This window comes from Balaenoptera borealis (assembly GCF_965194805.1).
Source record: "Balaenoptera borealis genome assembly, chromosome: 3".
Lineage (NCBI taxonomy): Eukaryota > Metazoa > Chordata > Mammalia > Artiodactyla > Balaenopteridae > Balaenoptera > Balaenoptera borealis.
In genome coordinates, this window is record NC_138866.1 from 41,589,230 (window position 1) to 41,614,061 (window position 24,832).

Sequence of the window (24,832 nt, forward strand, 5' to 3'; positions counted from 1 at the left end):
ATGGCTCAGTGGAACAGAATAGAGAGCCCAGAAATAAACCCACACACCTATGACCAATTAATCTTCGACAAAGGAAGCAAGAATATACAATGGAGAAAAGACAGTCTCTTCAGCAAGTGGTGTTGAGAAAGCTGGACAGCCACATGTAAATAAATGAAGTTTGAACACATTCTCACACCACACACAAAAATAAACTCAAAATGGCTTAAAAACTTAAACATAAAATATAAATAAATGGCTTAAAACTTAAATATAAATGGCTTAAAAACTTAAATATAAAAACTTAAATATAAAACTTAAATATAAGACTCCTCTAGGAGTCATAAAACTCCTAGAGGAGAACATAAGCAAAACATTCTCTGACATAAAGCATACAAATGTTTTCTTAGGTCAGTCTCCCAAGGCAATAGAAATAAAAGCAAAATAAACAAATGGGACCTAATCAAACTTATAAGCTTTTGTACAGCAAAGGAAACCATAAACAAAATGAAAAGACAACCTATGGACTAGGAGAAAATATTTGCAAACAGTGCGACTGACAAGGGCTTAATTTCCAAAATATACAAACAGCTCATACAACTCAATAACAAAAAACCAAACAACCCAATTGAAAAATGGGCAGAACACCTAGACATTTCTCCAAAGAAGACATACAGATAGCCAATAGGCACATGAAAAGATGTTCAAAATCACTAATTATTAGAGAAATGCAAATCAAAACTACAATGAGGTACCACCTCACACCAGTCAGAATGGCCGTTATTAAAAACTCTACAAATAACATGCTGGAGAGGGTGTGGAGAAATGGGAACCCTCCTACACTCTTGGTGGCAATGTAAAGGGGCAATGCAGCCACTATGGAAAATAGTATGGAGGTTCCTCAAAAAACTAAAAATAAAGTTGCCATATGATCCAGCAATCCCACTCCTGGGCATATATCCAGACAAAACTATAATTCCAAAAGACACATGTACCCATATGTTCATAGCAGCACTATTCACAATAGCTAAGGCATGGAAACAACCTAAATGTCCACCAACAGATACATGGATAAAGAAGATGTGGTACATATATACAATTAAATATTACTCAGCCATAAAAAAGAATGAAATAATGCCATTTGCAGCAACATGGGTGGACCTAGAGATTATCATACTAAGTGAAGTGAGTCAGAAAGAGAAAGACAAATACCATATGATATCACTTATATGTGGAATCTAAAATATGACACAGATGAACTTATCTACGGAACAAAAACAGACTCACAGACATAGAGAACAGACTTGTGGTTGCCAAGGAGGAGAGGGGGTGGGGAGGGATGGGTTGGGAGTTTGGGATTAGTAGATGCAAACTATTATATATAGAATGGGTAAACAACAAGGTCCTACTGTATAGCACAGGGAACTATACTTAATATCCTGTAATAAACCATGATGGAAAAGAATATGAAAAAGAATGTATATGTGTATGTATAACTGAATCACTTTTCTGTATAGCAGAAATTAACACAACATTGTAAATCAACTATAGTTCAATAAAATAAATTTTAGAAAATAGGAAGAGATAGGGAGAAGAAACATAACTGAATGTTGGGCAGTGAAGGCAAACTTTGGAGGACGAATATATACTGAGGTTGAAGAGACCATGGAAGAATCCTGATAATCACATTGTTAGACAGCCAACAGCTATTTATTGAGTACCTTCAAGGAGTGCTGTTCTAGAACTAAAGAGGACATGGAAAAGGGGCCATAACTTCCACAAGTACGTTGTATGCATTAATGGAGTATGTACAATAGAACGTTTGTGTGTAGCTAACACTGCATTTCCATGATACATATTTGCAAGAGGACTAGAGCAGAGGAAGAATCCAGCAGCCATGTAACATTGTAGGTTCCCCACCTTTATCTTTTCTAATGTAATTGTAAGCTACACTCCGAGCCAAAAAGGCAAAGTGCTTTCATTTCAAGCACAAACCAAGAGGGAATAACTCAGAATGAGAACAGCTGGGGTTGAGAAGAATTCTGAGAGTATCTAGATTCAATGAGAAGAGTGCCATGATCAGTTAGGGGTGTCTGCCAATTAATGGGGTTGGAGGGAGAACAAAGGCATCATATATTTGCATAAATTTTCCATCCCTGTTCTATCAATAGGTCATTGGCAGATATCTGAGTATCCTCGGGGGCTTTCAGTTTCAACTTCCTTCCTAACTGTAAGCTGGAAGTTTGCACTTCTAGACATTCTTTTAATGAGATGGTAGATTTTGTCTTCTAGGTTGAAAAATAAGAGATTCAATTAAAAATGCACAGATACTTAACCTACTTCAATAAGATGGCTCATTAATAATCAAAGAAATTAAAACAAGTAAAATACTCTTTTAAAAACCTATTAAACAGTAAAGATGAAAGAAAAAAGAAAATTCAGGAAATTGTACACTCTCATATAATACTGAACAGAGTGCAATTTGTTGTAACCTTTCTGGAAAGTCATTACAGAATATATAATCAAGAGCCCAAATGTTCATATTCCTTTACTCAGTGATTCTAATGCCCCAAATTTATCTTAATCATATCATCAATTAGCTACAAGTTTGAGTTTAAAGATATTTAATGCAGCATGTTTTTAAACAGCAAAAAGTTAAAAATAACCTAAATATCTAACAAGATGGGATTGATTAAATAAATAATGTTAAGTGCATTAAATAGAATAATATGGGAGCCACCCAAAATCCTCACAGACTACTAAAAATAAATTATCTATTCAGTGAAAAATGCAGGCTACAAAGCACTATATGTAGTATGATTGTAATTTACTGAAAACATTTTTTCCTCTTTAATAGTGTGTACTAATTATATTAAGAGTGTGTCATAAGCACACATACACAAGACTAAAAGGTAATACACCAAATGTCAACAGCGATGATTTCTGGATTTATGGGTGAATTTCAATTATTTTTATTTTTCTTCTCTTTCCAATATTTTTCACACTGAAATGTAAAACAGAGAAAGAAGATAATTGCTTGTTAAAAATTTACCCATGCTCTAAGTTACCTCTGGTTGGTCGTGGTCTAGCCAATCTACTCATCTCCAGCTAGAACTGAACAGAATTCTCTATCATAGTTTGTTACTTTGGCATGTATCGTACGAAGCATACTACAAGTGACACTTTCTATAGGCAAAGAGATTGAAAACATTGGAGTGAAAGAGGGGACATAAATAATTAGGGTAAAGTCAGGCTGCAAGTCATTGGCAAGACCTTAAAGAAAATTAGACTCCCATTTCCTAGACCCACACTTAAATCCCTCCACCACACTCTGTCCCATTGTTCAGACCCATTTGCCTGTCATGTGCCTGCTAATCAGTTAGAATTCAGTCTTTGCTGAATTGGATTATGAATAAAAAGTTTTTTTTTTTTTCTTTTGTCTCAACTGCTGTTGAAGTCTTCTCTGAGGCCTTCAGACTAAATGTCTTTCCAACCTCAAAGAGCCCTTCCTATTTTTGTGACTATAGGATGTTTGCAGCTGGAGGTATTTTATGGAGCCATTCTTTCCCAGGCAACATCAATGTTAACTTTATTAACATGTTAATATTGACCTATTGTATATTATTTATCATTGGTATTTGTAATTTTGAGGTAACAGATACTTCTAGATATTGTAAGATTGTTATCTCACTAGTTACTACAAATGAAAATGACAAAACCAGGGATTTTTTCTTTTAAATCCAAACAACACAATTGATTCCATCAGATTGGTAGAACTGGGTAAGGGGTATAGAAGCAGCCTATTTGTGATGTAACAAAGAAGGAAAGAATAGGCCTAGAAGCACAGAAATCTGTCCATTCTTTGTCTGACTTAATCTCCAACTTGCTCATAACTCAAACTGTTTTTTTCACTTTCTCAGAGACCCAGAGTCTCAGCTGTAAAACAGAATAATTTATGCCCGTCACATAAAACACAGGGTTGGGGGAGGCGGCCCACTCAAAGTGGAGATTAGTTCAAAGTGATACAAATACCTTACAAGCTCCATCAGCTTCTTAAAGAAGTATTTCAAATAGTAAGATATTATTAAACTACTTTAATACTTGATTAAAGGTAATACTAATATACCTTACACTTGTATAGAACTTTTTAATGAAGTAATATGGTAAAGTAAAAATATATTCTCAGTTAAATGTGTCACATATTAACTTCTAAAAAGCCCTTTTAGGTATTTAATATATAAAGTAACATTATTTAATATAAACATTGTGAGTGTATTTTGTGTGAATTTGAATTATCTGCATTTAAATAGCACAATATAAATATAAAAATAAAGTTTTCTTTAATGCACAGAACTTGAGATGAGAGTCCCCAAATTAAAAATGTATCACAAATCATGTGACTTCAAAAGTGGTGGGCCCAGTGGATTATTGATACTGTTGCCTGGAACGTGAGAGCTTCATTTTAACCATTTAGGGAAACAGAAATACATGCTTTCTCTCAACAGGACTCATCCTGAATAACATAGGTCTTGAAATAATTGTGAGCCCTGAATTAATCAAGTCTCTGGGCATCTATCCTTCGTAAAACACGGCCTTGTTCCTCACATAAAAACAATTATGGGATATCAGCATTTATTACCTTGAATGCCTCTCATTTTGATTTTGAATTTAGATAAAAAATTAGATCAAATAATGTCAGCATTTTGAATCCAGTTAAACATGCCATCTGTATTTGCAGGAACACCAAATAGCTGGCCTATAATCTTCAAAGCCATAGTTAAGACTCCTACAACTTCCATCAGGAAAGTAGTTTATTCCTAATCCCAAACCAGCTCTGATGACTCAAAATGACAATGACTTCCCTGCTCAATTTCCACTGTGCTAATGGCTTTTTAATGGCTAAATCCATAGATCTATATTTGGACCTCTTTTGCTTGGCTTCCCTGTATTATTTGCTTCTTGAAACCCTTCCCTTTGCTTCCTGAATATGACTCTCTACAGTTCTCTTACCACTCAGCACTCTGCTTCTGTCTTCTGCTTGTTCCTCCTTTTCTGCCCATAAATGCTGGTGTTTCACAGGCTTCCAGCTATTCGTTTTTTTCTCTTCTAACTCTATATAAACTCTCCCTAAGTGATGTCACCTGTTCCCTTGACTTTAGCCTCCATATATACAGTCATGACTCCTACTATGACTATTTTTAGCTCTGCACATCTAATTGAATAGCCTCAGGCACCCAAATTGAATGCATTATCTCCACGGTCCTCATCAACTTCTTTTTTTTTTTTTTTTTTTTTTTTTAGTATTAGTTGTTTTGTTTGTTTTTTTATATTGCAGGTTCTCATCAACTTCTTTTTGGCCTTTTTATCTTCCTATATTCCATCTTTCATCAAGGTCATCACTCAGGCTCCAAGCTAGAAGACAAAGCCATCCCCAATCACTCCTTCTCCCTCACCTCTTACTATCCAGTTTCTCATCCATCGTTAATAATTCTATTATAAAACAATATTTTAAATTTGATTCCTCTTCTCCATTTCCACTGCTACTACATTAAGCAGGCTTCCTCGTGTCCTGCTCAGCCTACTGCAATAGCATCCTAAACTGTATCCCTGCCACTAGCCTCTTCCTCCACATAGCTCACTGCCTACGCCACTGCCAGAGTGAGCTTCCTAAAAAACAAGGCTGCTCATGCTTTAAAATTTCCATTGGCTCTCGGATCAACAGAAGTGTTTGAATAAATGAACAATGGATTTCTTTAATAGAAAGTTAATATTGCATAATGATTAAGAGGCCAGATTCAGGAGTCAGGCATAGTTTGATTCAGGAGTTTATTATCTGAGTGACCTTGGGCAATATCTCTAAGCTTTAGTTTCGGCACTGCCTAACCAGAGGAGTTGCAGAGGTGAAAGACGATTTCCAAATGAATGAAATTAATTGAAAGATGCAATAATTCTGCTTTCATGAGTACTCGCTCTGTCTTTCCAGTCACAATATGTACTCACTTCCAAAAGGTTGATCAAGATTAGAAATGTTCACATATTTGGTTATAACCTTTACAAGGGCTTAGCTATTTCTCAGAGGATTGCAAGCACTTATTGAGACTCTAGCTCATCTTTCTTTACTCCACTTCCAAAAAAATTTCTTGCACATAGTTCTGTAGTCATAAATCATCTCGAGTATCCTAGGCCTGGACTCTCCAGAACTGTAGATCATCATCTGAACATAATTCTCAAATCTCTGGGTGCCAGTCTGCATATTCCAGCCCTGCATTACTTTGGCCTCTTCTTTGATGTTCAGAAGTTGGTGTCTTCACATGTACATTCTCAATGATCCCTTGTTTTCATTTTTGGAGAGAGATTTCTTAGTGTAGACCAATAGCATTTCTTTTTCAGTACTTTTTATTCATAAGATATTCTGAGGCATCCACAGTTCTGGCGTAATCTTTCAATGAACTTAAATTAGAATCATAAAATAGCAGAGCTAGAAGGGGTCTTAAGAGACCATCAGATCTAGCCCTTTGCCCTTTAGCAGTTGTCATAGCCTTTTCTCTTCGGGGCAAATTGGATGATTTATTTGTTTTTGTCACACCTGAGCAGCATGAGTTTAGTGTAAAAAGGGTTTAAACTAGTTTAAGATGAGATGGGTTTGGTCAAAGAAAAGGCCATACTCTTTATGTCAGAGGAAATGGATGTTGGGAGTAGGTGAGCATATATCACAGAGTCTGAACAACAAGTTTCCCCAGGGTGGACAGGAATTCCAGTGGTTCATGATCCTGTCAAAATCAAGTGGTGGAGAGAAATGGGCTCCAGATTTCCTCCACCGCAGCTGAACTTTACAGATGCTAGTCAGTGCTAAAATGAGAAATATCAGGACCTTTATTTTCTCTCATATAAATTATTTATACAGGAAGGAAAATAAAGATTATTGATCATTGGGTTACAACTTCAAAAGGAACAAGCGTTCTGTGGAGAAATCAGTTTGGTTTTGTGTGGAAAAACAGACCATCCTGGGAGCAATGGTGATTATACCTGTTAAGCCACATGGTAAAAGAAAGCAAATTTGTTAGCCATATGGGATCAGTCAAGGGAATCTGATTGTTTTGTAAAGGTCTTGGTGTCAGTCCAGGACTATTTGATAGGGGCTCTGGTACCTGAAGCTGAGGTCTTTTATGTGTTTCTTGCACATTTACCATCTGCTTGAGCCTGTGTGTTTAGAGTTAATTTACTTCACATGTTATCAGACCTGGAAGAAACCTTACAGATCATCTGGCTTCTTGGTGGCCAATTCACGTGCACTCACGGGCCAGGTACTAAGGTAAGTGTGTGTGCTGCTGGCCATAGGTGAGAGAGAGTGGTGGGGACTAGGTTGGACTGGGGAGTGGAATAAACACTACCACCTCCCCCCCCCACACACACAAACACTATGCCTGTCAAAGGATATCTGGGGCTAGAATTGACACATGGGCCACAACTTTGCAACTGCTATGTCTCTAACCCCCTTATTTTGTAGAGGAAGAAACTGAGGCCCCCTGTATGACTGATGGCAAAGCTATGAATAGAATCTGGGTCTCTGTTTCTTAACCCGACGGCTTGGGGAAATGTGTCCCCAGATGTGCAAGAAATGCCATATCACTAAGAAATGCCATCACTTGGTGTGGCTGGAGTGCGGGCTTCAGAGAGAGAGGGTGGAAAGTGATAGGAGATGGGGGCCGGACCATGAAGAGCATCCTCTGCCACTCCAATGAAATGAGACCCAATCTTGCAAAAATAGAAAACAAACCCAAAACTTGGGGAGCCGCTAAGTTACAACAACTTATTGAGAGCACGTTGTACGGAGGGATCGCGTCTTCACTGCGGGAGAACCCCAGAGAGTGTGTCAGGCCAAGTCACACGAGGCCAGGCCAGGAGGCCAGTATTTGGGGGTGTTCTCTGCTCTTCACAGACTTTGCTCAGCCCCCAGGCCAGTGCACAGCTCAGTTCCAGCCTGTGGCAGTTGAGTCAGATATGGAACCCATCCCACAAATAATCTCCCTTGTTGATAGAGTTGGGCAGAAGTGTTGCTGGGGGATGAGAATATCAGTGATCATATTCTTGAAATTAGAAGCAGACAACTTTAAAGATTCATTGGTCTTAAAGAGATGATCTGTATAAATAATTTATGGATCAGGGATAATAATTCTCCTAAATTCATTTCCTAAGGCCCTTATTATCCAAAGTCTTCTTTCTGCCTCCATCCTAAAATAATGTTCTCTTTTTAGCAATCACTTTATCTACTCTAAAAAAAATTATAAAATGGAAACACATGAATTGCATAAGAAAGTCACAACTTTTCCTCTTAGTGTTCCTGTCTTACAGTATGGAAGGCAAGAAACCGTGAAGGTTCACAGTGAAATGACTGAAGGGCCTCAGCAGGTCCAGTCGTCAGTATAGGGACAGCCTTCTCATCATCCTCTTTCAATGCTTAAAATGTGTTGTCTCTTTGTTCTTCATCTCCTGTGGGAAGACATCTGTGAGGAATGGGGGGAGATGCTTATAACCCCTATGGGCAGCATCATGTGACATAATCCATCTTTGGAAACTTCAGTGTTTAATTAGCATCAAAGAAATGATGAGCATTTCTGGACATTTCTGAGCGTTTCACTTACAAAAAATGCAGCTTTCTGGGAGATTACAAGTTATTTTTTTCTCCTCTACAGAAAGTTAGGGTGGGAATGAAAATGTACTCTAAATTTGCTAAATTCGAACGTGCTATCAGCACTCTTCTACATAGGACATGTTATTTGACTTTTTTGGGACCTCCTATATATTGATCTCTCTACAGACAGTCCTCAACTTATGATGGTTCAACTTGTGATTTTTCAGTTTTATGATAGTGCAAAAGCAATACGCATTCAGTAGAAACTGTCCTTCAAATTTTCAATTTTGATCTTTTCCCAGGCTAGTGATATGCAGTACGATTCTCTCTCCTGATGCTGAGCAGAGGCAACTCTCAGGCAGCCACGCAATCACGGGGGTAAACAACCCATATACCTACAACCATTCTGTGTTTCACTTTCACTACAGTATTCAATACATTACACAAGGTATTCAACACTTTATAGTAGGCTTTGTGTCAGATGATTTTGCTCAACTGTAGACTAATTCAAGTGTTCTGAGCACGTTTAAGGTGGGCGAGGCTGCGCTATGATGCTCAGTAGGTTAGATATATTATAAAGGCATTTTCCACTTATTCTATTTTCAACTTACTATGGGCTTATTGGGACATAACCTCTTCGTAATTTGAGGAAGATCCATATTATCCCTATCTGTGAGACTCTGTGTCTTTACTTCTTTCTCTAATCTGGTTTAGATTTTACTGCCCATCATTTTCACCCCTCTCTTGTTAACTCCCTGGCCAGTTTGTCTGTAGTTGCACCAAGTAGATGACTGTTCGCTAACTGGGGGATACACATCACTGAAGACTTCCTATAAACTAGAGGGATGTACAGACCAACCATCAGGATTATACAGCCAGAACTCTGAGATATAGTCTATGCATGTACGTGAGTGCTTCTAAAAAATTTCAGTGTGATTCTGACACAAACTCTAATTAAGAACCACTGCTCCTACCAAAACCCCATGCTGGCTAATCTAGCTATCTGTCTTTTCTGTACATTCCTCTGTGCATCCCTCTTTTCATCAGGCAGCTGAAAAGTGCTAGGGAAATATCACATAACATGCTGATCATTATCACTACAATTTCATGATCACCGCCTCAACTGGGCACTCAACCCTGCCCATGCATCCTGCCAAGTTGTCCTTGACTGACCCACCTACTCTCCATGGTTACCATTTCAAAGCTTCCACACTCTTTGGCTTCTCTTCTCTTCTTCTCTCAGTTTTAGCAGATTATTTTGCCTCTGATGTAGGAAATTCACAATTTATTTGCAATAAAATTTACAAACCTACCTATATCTGCACCCATTCTCATTTTCTCCGTCCTGTTGCAGAGGAGGAAGAATCTCTTCTCCTACCCAAAGCTAATCCTTTCACATGTCCTCTGGATCTCATCCCTTCCCAAATAGGCAGGAGGCGGAATTCAATTGACATAGTTTTTCCTAGTTACCTTGACTTCTTGGAGTGTCCTTCTTGAGCTTCTCTTTCCCTTAGCTTTTGTGATACTACATACTTTCTTGGTTTCTTCTCTACCTCGCTGCCTCTTCCTGAAATCGTCTTTACTGGTTTCTCCTATCTAATTTTAAATATTGAAGGTCCTCAGGGATATACCCTACCATTTTGTGTTCCACTCACCATTTTCTTCAAGTCTCCATCTTTGTATTGTAGTGTGTGTGTGTGTCCGTTCAGTCATAGAAACTCAGGTGTGCAAAAATATAACTTTTCAAAAACATTTCTCATGTTTTTATTTCTGTTGATGGGGGTAACTTGGTCACTTTGGCTCAGGGTTTCTCACCCTCAATACTACTCATTTGGGGCAGGATAATTCTTTGCTGGGAGAGCTGTTCTTTGTATTGTAGGATGTTTAGCAGTATCACTGGCCTCAGACAACTGGATGCCAGTAGGTACGTCCCCTCCCCCTCTGTACCAACCAAAAAACATCTCCAGACGTTTTCAAATGTCTCTCACGGAACAAAATTAACTCCTGGTTGAGAACCATGGCATTTAGGGGTACCTAATCATTTCCTATTTCATCTCCTCTCCCTTCTCCTTCCGCTCTCCCCAGGAGCAGTCAGAGGCTCTGGGGAATTTATGTATAATCTTGGCATTGAGAGAGAAACCTTGGCTGCAATCACTTTTCTGCTGGCATCCACTGTTGATGTAACTCAAAGACTGTTATCTCAGCAGGCTTACCTCAGGGCAATTGCTCTGCTGGGTTCAGCCTTCTACCCTGTTGACAGGGCTCCAGACTCAGCTCTGGCTGGGGTCCGTTGAGCTTCTGAAACTCAGCATCATTTTCCATTTCATCTCTGACTCTGGCTGCCCATCCCCAGCCTCTGCTGTGAGAGTCCCTCTCCCTCCTCTGCAATCCTATACTTTAGTTCTCTCTGTGCTCACTCAAGTCCCTCCTTCAGGCACTGCAGGTACAAACGGAGACTTAAGGTGCCATATGTGTGATGTGGGTCTTCCTGACTTCCTTTTCCTCCTGCACTTGCCTTGTTCTTCCCCTTCTACTGTGGCTTCTCCACTTTGGTGTGGGGTACCCAGGAAGGCCCTTTCCTCCCACCATTCCAGACAGGACACAGGGCACAAGTCCCCTCCTGTCTTGTCTTCCCACATCTTTCCGGGGGTTTCCATCACCCTTTCCCTCCTGGGGATTTGGACCCAGAGGCAACAGCATTAAGAGGCCCTTTTACAAAGGCCTTCAACACTCACTCCCTTTAAGTCTTTTCACTCTCCCACATCTCTCTAGCTCTCTCCCTCAAGTGTTCTTATTTCTTCTTTGTGTTTCAGGAAAACAACACAGGACTTTATCATATAAACACCATGTTCTGAGCACTTCATGTTCTTTTCCTTCTGGAGCTCAAGAAAACATTTTTTTTTTTTTTGTTTTCCCCCTTTGAATCTGCCTCTGTCATAGGTTGAAGAACCTATTTTGAAATTCAATACAGGTGTTTGAGCCTACGGACTTGATTCTTTTGTTCTTCCTGGGGTTTTTGGTGCTTTCTCTTCACTGGGGCAATAAGCCTCAGCATTAATGTTCAGTATAAATGATATAAGGAGTGGAGAATAAAAAGACGTTACCAAGAAGAAGAGATAAAAAACATTATTCCCACTACATATGTCTGATTTTTTAACTTTTACACTTCACTTTGTAAAAGCATTTTGCAGTCATCTTCTTGGAGGAGGAGGATGACGTTACCAGTTGCTGGCCTTGAATGGGACACATGGGGTTACAAAGAGCTGACCACTATCCCCTTTCTCCAAACTCTGGAGTGGATCAGCCATAAAATAGTTTGAGTCATCAGGGATCAGCTTTGAGAGGTATCACTGGTATAGAACCTTCATTCTACATGGACATAACCAATAAAAAATTTGAAAGGAGTGTAAAGTGTGTATATATGTGCTTCAAAAGTTATTGGCAATGCCTGGTTGTTTTGCTGCCAGTAATGGTCATTCATTCTTTTTCCCCCATAATTCTATTCAGCTTCATTCTGGACTCATTCGAATAGAAAGCCGACACAATGTCTACCAAAAATCATTTTAATCTCCAACTTCCATAAAACAATATAAGACACTCGTATAACTCATTTTCCTGGAATGAAGGTTGTAGCAACTAAAGTGCTTCCAATTTTATTTTTAGTAACTGGTTCATGCATTTTACATCGAATTCAGTCTCGTTCCTTTCTGTGACAGTTGGGGAGTTGTTTTAAATCGCAGCCAGTGGGTAAAGGACAATTTGTTTCTGATTTAGATTTTTGCTTTGAAGAGACCATCAGCTCTATTAGTAAAACAAATGCTGTTTTTGTTTCCTTGAGAAGCCACAACCTATATAGTCTCTGCCGACAATCTGAGACAAAATGAATTGTGATCAAATAGATTTTATGTTCCAATGAGTCAACCTGACACGGAGCTAAGGGACTGGTCCTGAAGAGTGACAATCACATTTACTGCACTGCAGAGCCAAAAATGCTTCGTGACCCCTGCCCGCAAGTGCTTCTTCATGGAATTCCCAAGCCCTTGCAGATCCATATGCAACCTTTCAAGATAATCTATACCTCAGCTGGTTCCTAAACCTCAAAATTACTGCCCACAGACAAAAGCATAATTTAGAAAAAAACTTTCATAAAAATACACAGATGAAATATGGGTTGAGAATTGTGTATAATTACTGGTACGTTACTGATCATTACTGATGCATTAGGAGTTTGCTCTGATTAAACAGATAATAAATCTTCGAGGAATTAAATAATTTCTAAAAGGCAAAGTGACAGTTAATGATGGATTTCTATGTCCCACTAGGAAAAACTAAAAAGTACATTTATGTGGGAGGTAACTTTTTTAGTTTCTCAAAAGACAGGATAAACACTGACTATCATTTTTGGTTCGAATGTAGAGATTGAATAACAAGTAAATCTTTGGTAAACCCCTTGCAGTCTGGAACTGGCTCAGAAAAAACAGACAGGAGAATTCAGAAAAGCCACGAGGATGAGAGCCGTTGGCTGATAGATGACAACCCCCCCAGCATAACTGCTGAAGAGGTTTATGTGCAAACCTCAAACCACTTGTATTAACTGATCGGCCCTCAGCATATGTTACCGATCGATCATTTGTATCCTGCCTAGCGACTTCTTTTAAAATTAATATTGTTTTTAGGTTTATATTTATTATTTTCCCCAACTTTTTATTTGAAAACTTCAAATAATGTTGAAATGAATAGTAGGATATCATTCACCTAGATTCACTAATTGGTAACACTTTACCACATTTGTGATAAATTTGTGCACTCTTTGTATACATCTCCCCCAGCTATTTGCAAGTAAGTTGCAGCCCTATATCCCTCCTCAGAGCAAGGACATTCTTCCACATAAACAACCACAACACCATGATCACACCAGGAAATTTAACATGGTTATAAAAATATTATCTGATTACACAGAACATACTCACATTTTCCAAATTGTTTCCAAAATGTCCTTTATAGCATTTTTTTTCTGACATAGGTCCAATCAAGAATAATGTATTATATTTGGTGGTCTGATGTCCTTTGTCTCCTTAAATCTAGAACAAGGGTCAGCATTTTCTGTAAAAGATCGTATATAAGTACAAATATTTATGTATAAGTAATATATGATAATAATAATATAATATATATTATATATAATATAAAATATAAATAATATATAATGTATTATATATATTATATATATGATATATATAATATAATAATTATATAATAATATAAATATAAATATTTTAGGCTTTGCAGGTCACACTGTTTCTTTCCCAGCTAGTCAACTCATTGTAGCACCAAAACAGCCATAGGCAATATGTAAAGGAAAGGATGTGGCTATTTCCATAAAACCTTATTTATGGACACCGAAATTTGAAATTCATGTAAAACCCACATACACAAAATATTATTTTTTTTGTTCTTTTTCAACCATTTAAAAATATACAAGCCATTCATAGCTCATAGGTCGTAAAAAAACAGTAGGTGGCAGGATTTTGTCCAGGGACCATAATTTGCTGACCCCATATCCAGAACAATCCTCCGCCTTTTTTTTTTAAGCAAACATTTTATTGAAGTATGTGGAAATATATACAATTTTAGGTGGACTGCTTCGTGATTTTTCACATAGTGAACACACTCAATAAAACTCAGAATAAGAAATACCTGTGACTTTATTTTATTTTAAAACACACTTATTGGGCTCACATAGGTTGACCCACTGGTGGTTAGTACCGAGGCTATGTGCCCAACTATAGATTCCTCCTAGAAATGTATTTGCCTGTTATCAGAGTCCTTAGATTCTGTCTAGGGATCTGCAGTGATCCAAATGTTTCAGTCTTGACAATTAGCTGGCCTCTTGGGCCAGCCTAGCTAATCCTCACATTTGGAGCCATTTCAGCAGGCGTGATAGCTCCTCTAATTTCCATTAACCGCTTCATCCTCTCTTCCCTGGCTCTCTTCCAGCTCTAGGTATCACCTCAGAGGGCGCCCAGGCAGGAAGGTACTATTTTAAGAATGAGCTCAACAAAAGGTAGAGATCAGCATGACCCATAGTCTGCCAGGTCTGGGCTAAGTGAAGTTCACCTTTATCAGCAAACCTGCTGTGAAAATTTAGAACCATGTCATAATCTGGCTGGAGTGAAACCATCATTCCTGACCGTTAACAGGCTGATGAAACCACTTAAGGCAGTTATTGTGTCCTGTTTGCTACATTTTATTTACCATGGGGTGCAAAGATCTCTTGGCTTCATAAAAACAGAACTTGAAAAGGCTCCTTTAGACATGGGAATGGTCATGGGTGATTCTCGGGATCTCCTCCTGAAACAGAAATAAGCTGCCTCACAAGTTCCCTCTGGTGGGTCCCAGCTTTCCTATTTACTTCGGGCATTTTAAGTCTGTTTACAATATTTCCAGGGATTATTCTGAGTGTGAAATGGGGATTAATGCATTCTTTCAGGACACAGAACCTAGCGTCAGTCTCAGCTTCTCTGAAGATGCTAGAATTGTGTGGATGGCTGTTTAGGAAACATGTCTAAATTTGAGAGATATACATATATATGATGGTCCAGCCTTGAGCCTCAGCACCTAGGCTCAGTTACTCAGTTTTACAGTAGCAAATCTGTTTGCAGAAGCTTAATCCCAGGGCTACATCCACTGCAGAACTTTAATCATCTCCCAGGGAATCTCACACTCACATTCCAAAGTAAAGACTGCATTTGAGAGGCCCGGCATCAACCCTTAAAGAATTGAACAGACTAGGGGGCCAGTTTCACTCCTGAGGTTCTCAAGTCCTTCCTTTTTTTCTACTCTCAGACCTAATTTTATGTTACTCTCCTTCATCCCCCTCCCAGCCACCCCCAGCTATTTTCATTTGGCTGAAGTTATTTAATTATTAAGCTCTTCAATGTTATTAAAACTTTTTTCTATGTTCACATTCTAAATAATAACATGGCACAATTAAACTAAATAACATGGCAGAGAATCCCTAATAGAGAAAAATAAACCAATCAGATATTACGTATTAGGGAATTCCACGTTGGGAAGAAAAAATAGATGTGATGAATCCTGGTAGCTTTTTCTTCTTAGGTTTATTTATCATGATGCAACTTGAAGAGATGATGGGCTTTCTTCTTTTTATTTATGTTAGGACAGAGTTGTGGTTGTTAAGTAAATCCCATTTTCTGACTTTCCCACTTAGCTCATGTTTCCAGCTCAAAGCATCATAAATAACCAATGAAGAAAAATACTGCCTAAACATTGAGACGATTTCTATAAACGTTCACATTAAAAATGCATGATTGGTATGAAGACTTAATTTTAGCCAAAGTGCAGTTTCTGTGTTTTGCCGTGGTCATATTTTTCTTTGCATTGTCTGTCTTAGCTATTAAACTCTGAAGCCCACTAAAGATGAAAAATGGGCATTTATGGAGCAGGCGCATATGGCTTTAGCAGTTCAGTTGCTGACCTGGCATTTCCCCCTCCGTAGCATCAGCCACTGCATTCTCAGCAATGAGCTTTAACTAGCAAAACAATCTCAAACCTGAGAGGTGGTGGAGAGAAGAGGGAGCAGTAGATGTTCAGTGATGGTATAGAAGTTGACTATATTATTTCTTTTGCCTGTAAATAAACTAACACACAGCTCATTGTTCCTTCTACCCCACCTATGGGAATTCTAGAGCTGTGCAGTTTTGCCAGAGACACTCACTGAGATTAATGAGCTTTCTGAGTCAGAGCCTAGTAACACAGATGCAGTGCCCATACAGTGATTTTCATTTCATTGAAGCCAAATAAGAGTCTTAGCATGATACACAGAAGGACCTAGGACAGGCTATTAATTACTATTATGGACACTGTTCTTTAAGCAAGCTGAGGAGCTTCGGGTTCATTATTATTCTTTGTCATAACATGCTAGTAAATATCCTGAAATGCAGATTGTGAAATGGTTAAATTTGGGAATATAAGCAATATAAGTCCTTTTTTTAAAAAAAAATTCTTGACTACTAAACTTTTGTTAAGTGTGGGTAGGCTGCTGAGGTTTCTGTGGGAAATATCATGTTGGCCTTGGGAGGATTGCAAGGCTCAAGTTGGGCATAATCCAGGATCTTAGAGTTTGGAGCTGTTTGCCTGTCTGGGAAGAAGGGGTGAGAAAAGTCCCCCTTACTTCCACTGGTAAGGGGCCATGCCAAGACTTATTTTCTTTGCCTTTCAGCACCAAAAATGTAAGGGGCTGAGATATTTCAAGTCAAACAAGTAAAAGTGGTGAAGAAAACATGGCCATGATAGGCTAAGGATAAAGAAAGACCCTACGGTTAGACAGGAATCAGTAAGTTTAGTGTCTCTGAGGAGAAAAGATCCAGGAGCATCTAGTTAGATTGGGGCCAGAATTTTAAAAGAGAAATTCTGATGATTTTATGAATAAAGTTCTTCCAAAGTATATTCCAAACTTCTTAAGGGTTAAGGTCCTTTGCTTTTCTGTGTCTTCCACATAGAACTTTCAGCAGGGAACCTGCCACATTGTAATGGTTCAATACATGTCTGTGGACTCATATGCTACTTAAAAAAATATCCTAGGACTTTCCTGGTGGCACAGTGGTTAAGAATCCACCTGCCAATGCAGGGGACACGGGTTCGAGCCCTGGTCCAGGAAGATCCCACATGCCGTGGAGCAACTAAGCCCGTGCGCCACAACTACTGAGCCTGCGCTCTAGAGCCCGTGAGCCACAACTACTGAGCCCACGTGCCACAACTACTGAAGCCCGCGCACCTAGAGCCCATGCTCCACAACAAGAAGCCACCGCAATGAGAAGCCTGCGCACCGCAATGAAGAGTAGCCCCCACTCGCTGCAACTACAGAAAGCCCACGTGCAGCAATGAAGACCCAACGCAGCCAAAAATAAAAAATAAACTAATTAATTAATTAAAAAAATATCCTTATTGTGTTTTGCCTCTGTGTATATTTTGAATATTATGGTGACGGTGAACTTTGAAGTAGAGCTAAGTCGCATTCTGTTCTGTAAAGGATGCCTCTGAATTAAATGTAAAGTGAGTCAAGAAACAGCCACACCCAGCTTCTGTCCTTCCATTCAAGAGCCTTTCTGATCTGAGATGTTAGGAGAGTCAACACTGCCACCTTCTGGTAGATATGTGTCAGCTTTCTTTCAGCCCACTGATGGCACTCCCGCCCATTCATAGTTTGTGTTTATGTCAGTAAAGATTTAATTTGCTTTGAAGTTTTGCAAACTTTAAATCAAGTGTAAATAATATCTTAGATAAGACGGATGAATATTAAAGGCCTGGAAATAAGGCCCTTGACTTGGAGAGGGACACGAGTTTTATATCAAAGAAAATTTTACCCCAGGCTCACTGTGATGTCAGTTTTAAGACCCACTACTTTACTGGGGGTATTCTAATAGACCTTTAACATGACCAAGAATGTTCTGGCACTAGGGTTGGGGATGATGAGAGTGGATGAAGGGAGAGTATGGTGAAAAAAATTCACAGACAAGTTGTAGAGGCATGAAAAAAATGGATGCGTAAGGTGGTCAGACAGTGTGCCTAAGTGGAGAGCAGGTGAACAGGATTTTCCACACCGTGTTTCTAGACTTGCAGCTCACCTTACTCGCGGTTAAATATTTTCAGTTACAGGAGTAACTGTGACTGTAACTTCCAGGGCTTAGTTCCCTGGAACCTCACCTGGACCCACAGCTTCCCTAGAGCGGGACATATAGTAGGTATCGACAAGAATTAGTTGCTTGAATGAATGAATGTGAAAATGTCTTTGCTTTTATAATTCATCTCTGAAATACTCTGCTGGTTCTGATGCTGAAGAGTAATAGTTAATTTTCCTAATCTTTCTTGCTGATTCTCCAATCCAAGCCCAATGGCACCTCATAAGGGAAGGAAAGTACTCATGGATCAATCCTATTCATTTTTATTCCACTTGATCCACATAAGGAAACACTGGAGACATTGGAATAAGCACACAAGATTAATATCTTTTCAAGGGAATGCTATAACCACTGGGGATTATTTGCCTATAGGAATATATGCACCTTTGTCTTTGACTAGGCTGTTTTATAATTCTGCAGAGATTAAAGTTAACTTGCAGAAAACTGAGAGCAATGCAAATATGTCAATAAACATACAGATAAATTCTGTCCAGTAGAGAGTTGATTGACTTTCTTCCCCTCTCCCAGCAAAAAGCACCAGTTTTTTTGTTTGTTTGTTTTTGTTTCCATTTGCAAATTCTTTTCAATATTCCTGACTTATAAATGTCTCTACTTTTTGGCTTCTCCTTGGAACTGGTTGTTGTTGGAGCTGTACTCTCTCAACCACCAAGCAATTGTACTCTATCTATTTAATGGGATTCCCTGTTGAGTTGTTTGAGGCCTCATTTTACCAGTTCCCTCATTTAATTAATGAGTCAAATGAAAGCTTTGACATATTTGTTTTGTATTTGTATGAGAGTCATGACTGTGCTTTTTTTTTTTTAAGTTCCTTTAACACTCAATATTAAGAAACAAATGGAGCAGTAGTCTGGGGCTCTTCCCGCTTACCTGTGGAGGTGCACCACAGGTAATCCAAAGTTTAGCTCCCTTGCCCTCCTTGGAGTAGGGGGTGCGACTGCAAGTGACCGAGACTATATGAAAACAAAGGTAAGAGACTGTCTCCATCTCGATGTGTTCCCCCTGTTGGGTGGCTCCATGCTCTTCCTAGTGATCCTGCCTCTGTGTAAACCACTTCTGAAGCTCCTCTGCTGGAAGTACTTGCAGAGCCAGTTGCATATTCTTTCGACTGTCCTTGGGTTTGCAGCATTGGGTGAATTTCACTAGTTATCTGGCTTTGGTATTGGTCAGATCTGCTTCATAGTCTAGCTCTCCCATGCACCATCCGAGGGATCTTGTGGAAGTTACTACAGATCTTCCTATACTTACAGTGGGGTTATGTACTGATAAACCTATCATAAGTTGAAAATATCATAAGTCAAGAGTGCATTTACTACTCCTAGCCTAACTTGAATGTGCTCAGAACACTTAACATTAGCCTACAGTTGGGCAAATTCATCTAATACAAAGTCTATTTTATAATGAAGTGTTGAATACCTCATGTAATTTATTGAATACTGTGCTGAAAGTGAAAAACAGAATGGCTGTGTGGGTGCAGAATGGCTGTAAGCGTAGGGGTTGTTTACTCTCCTGACCGTGTGGCTGACTGGGAGCTGAGGCTCAGCATTGCTGCTGCCCAGCGTCACGGGAGAGGATCGTACTGCCCATCGCTAGCCTGGGAAATTCACAATTCAAAGTATGGTTTCTACTGAATGGGTATCGCTTTCACATCATCATAAAGTCAAAATATCATGTCGAATCGTCATAAGTCAGGAACCATCTGTAGATGTTTCTGGTTTACTCATCTGTAAAATAAGGCTGTTGTAAAGAGTGAATGAAATAATGCATAGTGTGCCTGGCATATAAGTGCTCCCTAAATCTTAACCTATTTTCGCTACGTAGAGAGAAAAGTATAGCCCCGCTTTCTTCCTTGACCCTGCTGAATTGTAGTTGTGCAATATCATTATGGGAGTGATGTTGGGAGGTCATAGTTAAGTCAGACAGGACTGCACCCAAGTGGGCCTGCAAAGGGCCTGAAGGCTCCAGATGGTTGGGTGGACTGGATCAGGCAATCTCCTGGAATGTGTAGACAAGGTCTAGACCTTTCAATTACTTGATTTTGGGGAAGTCCAAGGAGTCCCAGGGTAGGGCCCAGAGGTCAGAATACAGTGAGTGGCATGTGGTAGCCAAGGACAGTGTCTGTGTACCAACTGTTATGGAATACTTCAATATTTAATAACTAGTATGGCTCTGTTGAGTAAAATTCAGCTCTTGGGAGAGAGTGGATGAGCTGAATTGAGGTTGGGGGATATCTTCCCAGACACCCCCAAGGTATTCTGTAGGGATGGTCATAGGCGACCGGATGATCAAGTAAAGTACTGCTGTGCCCTCCTTCTGATGGATTCTAATTGTGCGATGGAGCAACTAATATGGAGAAGCTCTTCAGTCATGGGCTTGTTCTACCATGCTGCCCTTCTAATACAAGCTTCAACTGTCAGTAGATATTACTGTTGAACCAGGACCGCAATAAAATAGAGGCTTCCTAAATATCACAATGGTACAGTCACTCTAGAGATGCCTCAAAGGTGGCAGTGATAGAAACCTTACATCTATTCACTCCCTTCCCCTCAACCAATAATTTTTATGCAGTAGGAAAAGCTGATGCTGAAATTTGCATTTTAGGCACAGAAAAAGGAATTCTGACATTCATGAACCAATGTAGCTGAATTTTAATTTTAAAACGCTATAAAAGAAGGTTTTGATGATCATGTGTATTATTATTTTGGTTACCTTCCAGTGTTATCGATGTTTAACTTCCAATATCCAGTAGAGGGCATGAAAGGAATTGTTTGGCTTATTATTAGAAGACAGGATTTGAAGAGCGAAATGGAAAAGCACATGGATTATATATTGCAATTTTCAGACAGGGAACAATAAATAATCTTTAAACATCAACCTGAAATACATCGCAACTTCTACTTTTTCTTATTTCCTATCTATGTCCTTCATTTAATATAAAATACTTGTCTCATTTCTCTAAAATTAGATCTCCTATTATATTTATAAAGCACATATGAAATCATTAAATAAAATATCAATGATTTAGGATGGATAAACAACAAGGTCCTACTGTATAGCACAGGGAACTATATTTAATATCCTGTGATAAACCATAATGGAAAAGAATATGAAAAAGAATATATATATGTATAACTGAATCACTTTGCTGTACAGCAGAAATTAACACATTGTAAATCAACTATACTTCAATAAAATTAAAAAATATATACCAGTGATTTGTATTCAGATCTGTCAGAGACATACCAGAAAAGTACACAAAATTTTAGTCCATGATGATGTGGTATCCACAACAAGCAAAGTTTCACCTTCTGGCAGAAACTGTTCTTTAGAATACTGCATTACTCCCAGGGTCCATAAACTCAGGACCCCTGTCCTGAAATCCAATCAGTGGTACACAGGCTTCCTTCTGGGCCCATCTGCATCATACCTGTGCAACCTGGGAGCAAGGACAACTGATGCAAATGTGCAGATGCTCATGCTGCTTGCTAGGTCATGATAATAAAGTCCTTGGTCTCTGATCCAGGAATCTCATGGTTTGTTTTTTTTTTTTACCAGCATCCACAAAATTATGGCAGACTAACTTGTTATATTTTAAGTAAGCTACAATCTCAGACCCTTCACAGTTCTTGACACTATTAAAAGCACCTTTATCACAGGTTCAGTACTTTTTTTTCCTTAGCCCAAGTGCTTGCCTGGTGAATTCAACAATGACAATTGAAAGAAGTAGGCAACTTGGCCAGGATCACAGAGCTAGTTTCAAGCTGAGTCTAGAACCCTGGATTCAGGACTTCTAGCCCTCTGCTCTTTTCTTTAGGCTTTGGCACTTGGCTAAACATCCCAGGCAAAGAATATGCAAAGAGAACATCATTTTAACGGGATAGTTAGACAATCTATCTTGCAAAAGAAATGCTTTCTATTGGGCTATTGGGACTTGACCCAAGTAAGTCATCCTTAGGCCATCTCCTCTAGTAGTTTCTCCATGTAAAGATTCACGGGCTGTGCTTCCTCAGCAGCATTTTCATAGACAATTTGAGTTTATGGATTGTCCGATGATGTGCAGCATGTATGAAGGAAAGCAGAGTAGAAACTACATCACCAACAAGCCTTGGGATAGATGGATGTGCTGAGCTGGTGCATAGGTGAGGAATTCTGCACAGGAATTTAAAGTGATGGAATTCACAGGTAGCTATTGGATGGACCGTGTGAGAGAGGCTAGATTATGTTTGCGGCAGATGGTGGCAGGGGAGCAAAATTGGGAGGGAAATAGGAGAAGTAATTCCATTCAAAATACTATTTCCTTATAAGCTGTTCAGTGCCTTTTGGTCAGTGAAAGGAAAATTTAAAATCTTGGAAGTGAAAACAGCTGCAGAGCATTAAGCAATCATCAAGAGTTAGACAGAGGGAGCAAGAGGTTGGGATAGATTCTCAAAAACAGAGAACACTTGATTTAAAGTCCTGTTAGGAAACTTGGCTTTGTTTTGGACATTGCTCCTACTTAGGCATCAGAGTTGTAGTCAATAAAATACATGCATATTCTTTACTTTGGCTTAGAGTATTCCTGTGCCAGTAACGTCTCTGGGAGGACACAGAGAGTCCTTTTTTAGTTAAGTTTAGTATAGTTAGTTCATCAGGCAACTTTAGGGTCAAGCCTGAGCAGACACAGAGAGGACAAATGGTGCAAAGTGTCTCTGTCCTTAAATAGCTTACAATCCTGTAGGGGAGACAGATACATAAACAAATAATCACAGTGGAGTGAGATATGTGTGATAATATAAATATGCAGGAGAAGGTCATAGGAGCATGAATTCTATCCTGATGTAGAGCGTAATGAAAAGGTTCACAGAAGAGATGACATCTATGTCACTGGTAGACTCTTTGGTTCATTCTTTTAATATGATCTAAAATGGTCTGGTTTTCCCTGTATGTCCTCCTCAAAAAATTTAAACGGGTGGTTTCTTTCTTCACCCCACCCCAAGGAGAATTAATTTAAAGGCCATAATAAGTTGTCTGCCTCTTTGAAATGTTTTTCAACTACAGAGGTATAGATCAGATCCTTTATGCAGACGGTGTCAGAATTAGTGAATGATGGTGCAATAAGAGATTACTGATTTTGTCACAACTATGCTGAGGACCAGTTCACTTACTTCAGGTATGTGTTGAGCTTAACAGACTAGCCACTGAAGACTTGGTGACAGTGAAGAAGTTGCAACGTCTTTCAGCCCTAAAGGCTCATGTCGTGAGCACCTCTGATCCCGATGAGAAATGCTAATTTGGAGCATTAACACAGGAACGTAGTAGTTGCTAGCTTTTCTTGCCATTTTAGTCATCCCAGTTTCATCTACTAGGTTCTGTGTGACAGTGTTTAGTATTGTCTTGGTAATCTTCCCCTTGCTTTTAGGAGTGTCCTGTGGGCAAAACGCTCAGACACTTGGACTTCATGTCTTCCAAGTTCTTTTACTTTTTCCTAAGGACTTTAAACATAGCAGGAACTTTTTTTCCTCTTCAACTTCCTTCATCATTCTTTCCGGAAGAGAGGGTTTGTCCATTTAGTGTTTAAAGGTTGACTGGTTCTCCTGGGAGTTTAAGGCCACCAGGGGTGGCTGGGAAAGGCATTCCAAGTGGAGGAAACAGGATGCACATAAATATAGGAGTTTTCAAAGAATAAGGCATTCAACATCACAGGAGAACAATGGGCAAGGGCAGGAGAAAAGAGTGGGAAATGTGCAAGAGAGGGAGGAAGGGATCAGCTATGAGACCAGGGAGGGGAGAGTGAATTTGAAAGCTATTTAAAAAGGGAAAGTAGAAATAATTTCATAAGAGGATTGGTTTAAGGGGTAAATAATGGGCAGGTACAAAGGATGACTATGAGGTTTCTGATTTCGGTGAGCAGTTAAGTGGGGAAAACATAAGAATGAAGGAACACGGAAGGGGGTGCAGGGTTGTGAGACCAGTGTAAGCCTGACATCAATGAGGAATGTCTAGTTGAAGATATTCAGAGGAATGGAAATTCAGATCAGAAATCGGGACTAGAACTTTGATAATATATAGTCAGTGGAAAACAGCAGTAGAGAACATGGGAGGAGATGCTCTCAGCCAATGAGCTAGATATCAGTAAGTATCTTTTCCCTCCCATACTCCCTGCCTTAGGCAGCTGTGTGTCTACCATTAGCTCAACATTCACTTGACAAACACTTTCTGAGTCCCCATTGTCTTTGACATTGTGCCAAGCATGAGTGATTATATGGTGAATAGGACACACAAGGTCTCTGTCTCATGGAGCTCCCATTCTAGTCATGAATGGGCAGCGGGAGGAGCATATACAGTAGCGCTTAGGCAGGAAAAAACCCCTGATGTGGTTTACATCCTGAAATGAAGTTAGAGAGGCAGGCAAGGCCAGATCATGTGGGGCCTTGTAGGTTATGGTGAAGAGAACAGAGTTCTTTCTAAGCCTCTGTGGATTTATAAACAGGGGGTTATCAACATCTGATTTATCATGTTCCAC

General features: G+C 39.3%; 1 long non-coding RNA gene across 1 annotated transcript; it reads left to right on the top strand.

Annotated features, from left to right (window-relative positions):
- Positions 1–334: 334 nt before the first annotated feature.
- On the top strand, positions 335–23,115 carry LOC309626319. Its single transcript, XR_014243115.1, has 2 exons — positions 335–5,238; positions 5,315–23,115. It is a non-coding gene; the product is annotated as an uncharacterized lncRNA (long non-coding RNA).
- Positions 23,116–24,832: the final 1,717 nt, after the last annotated feature.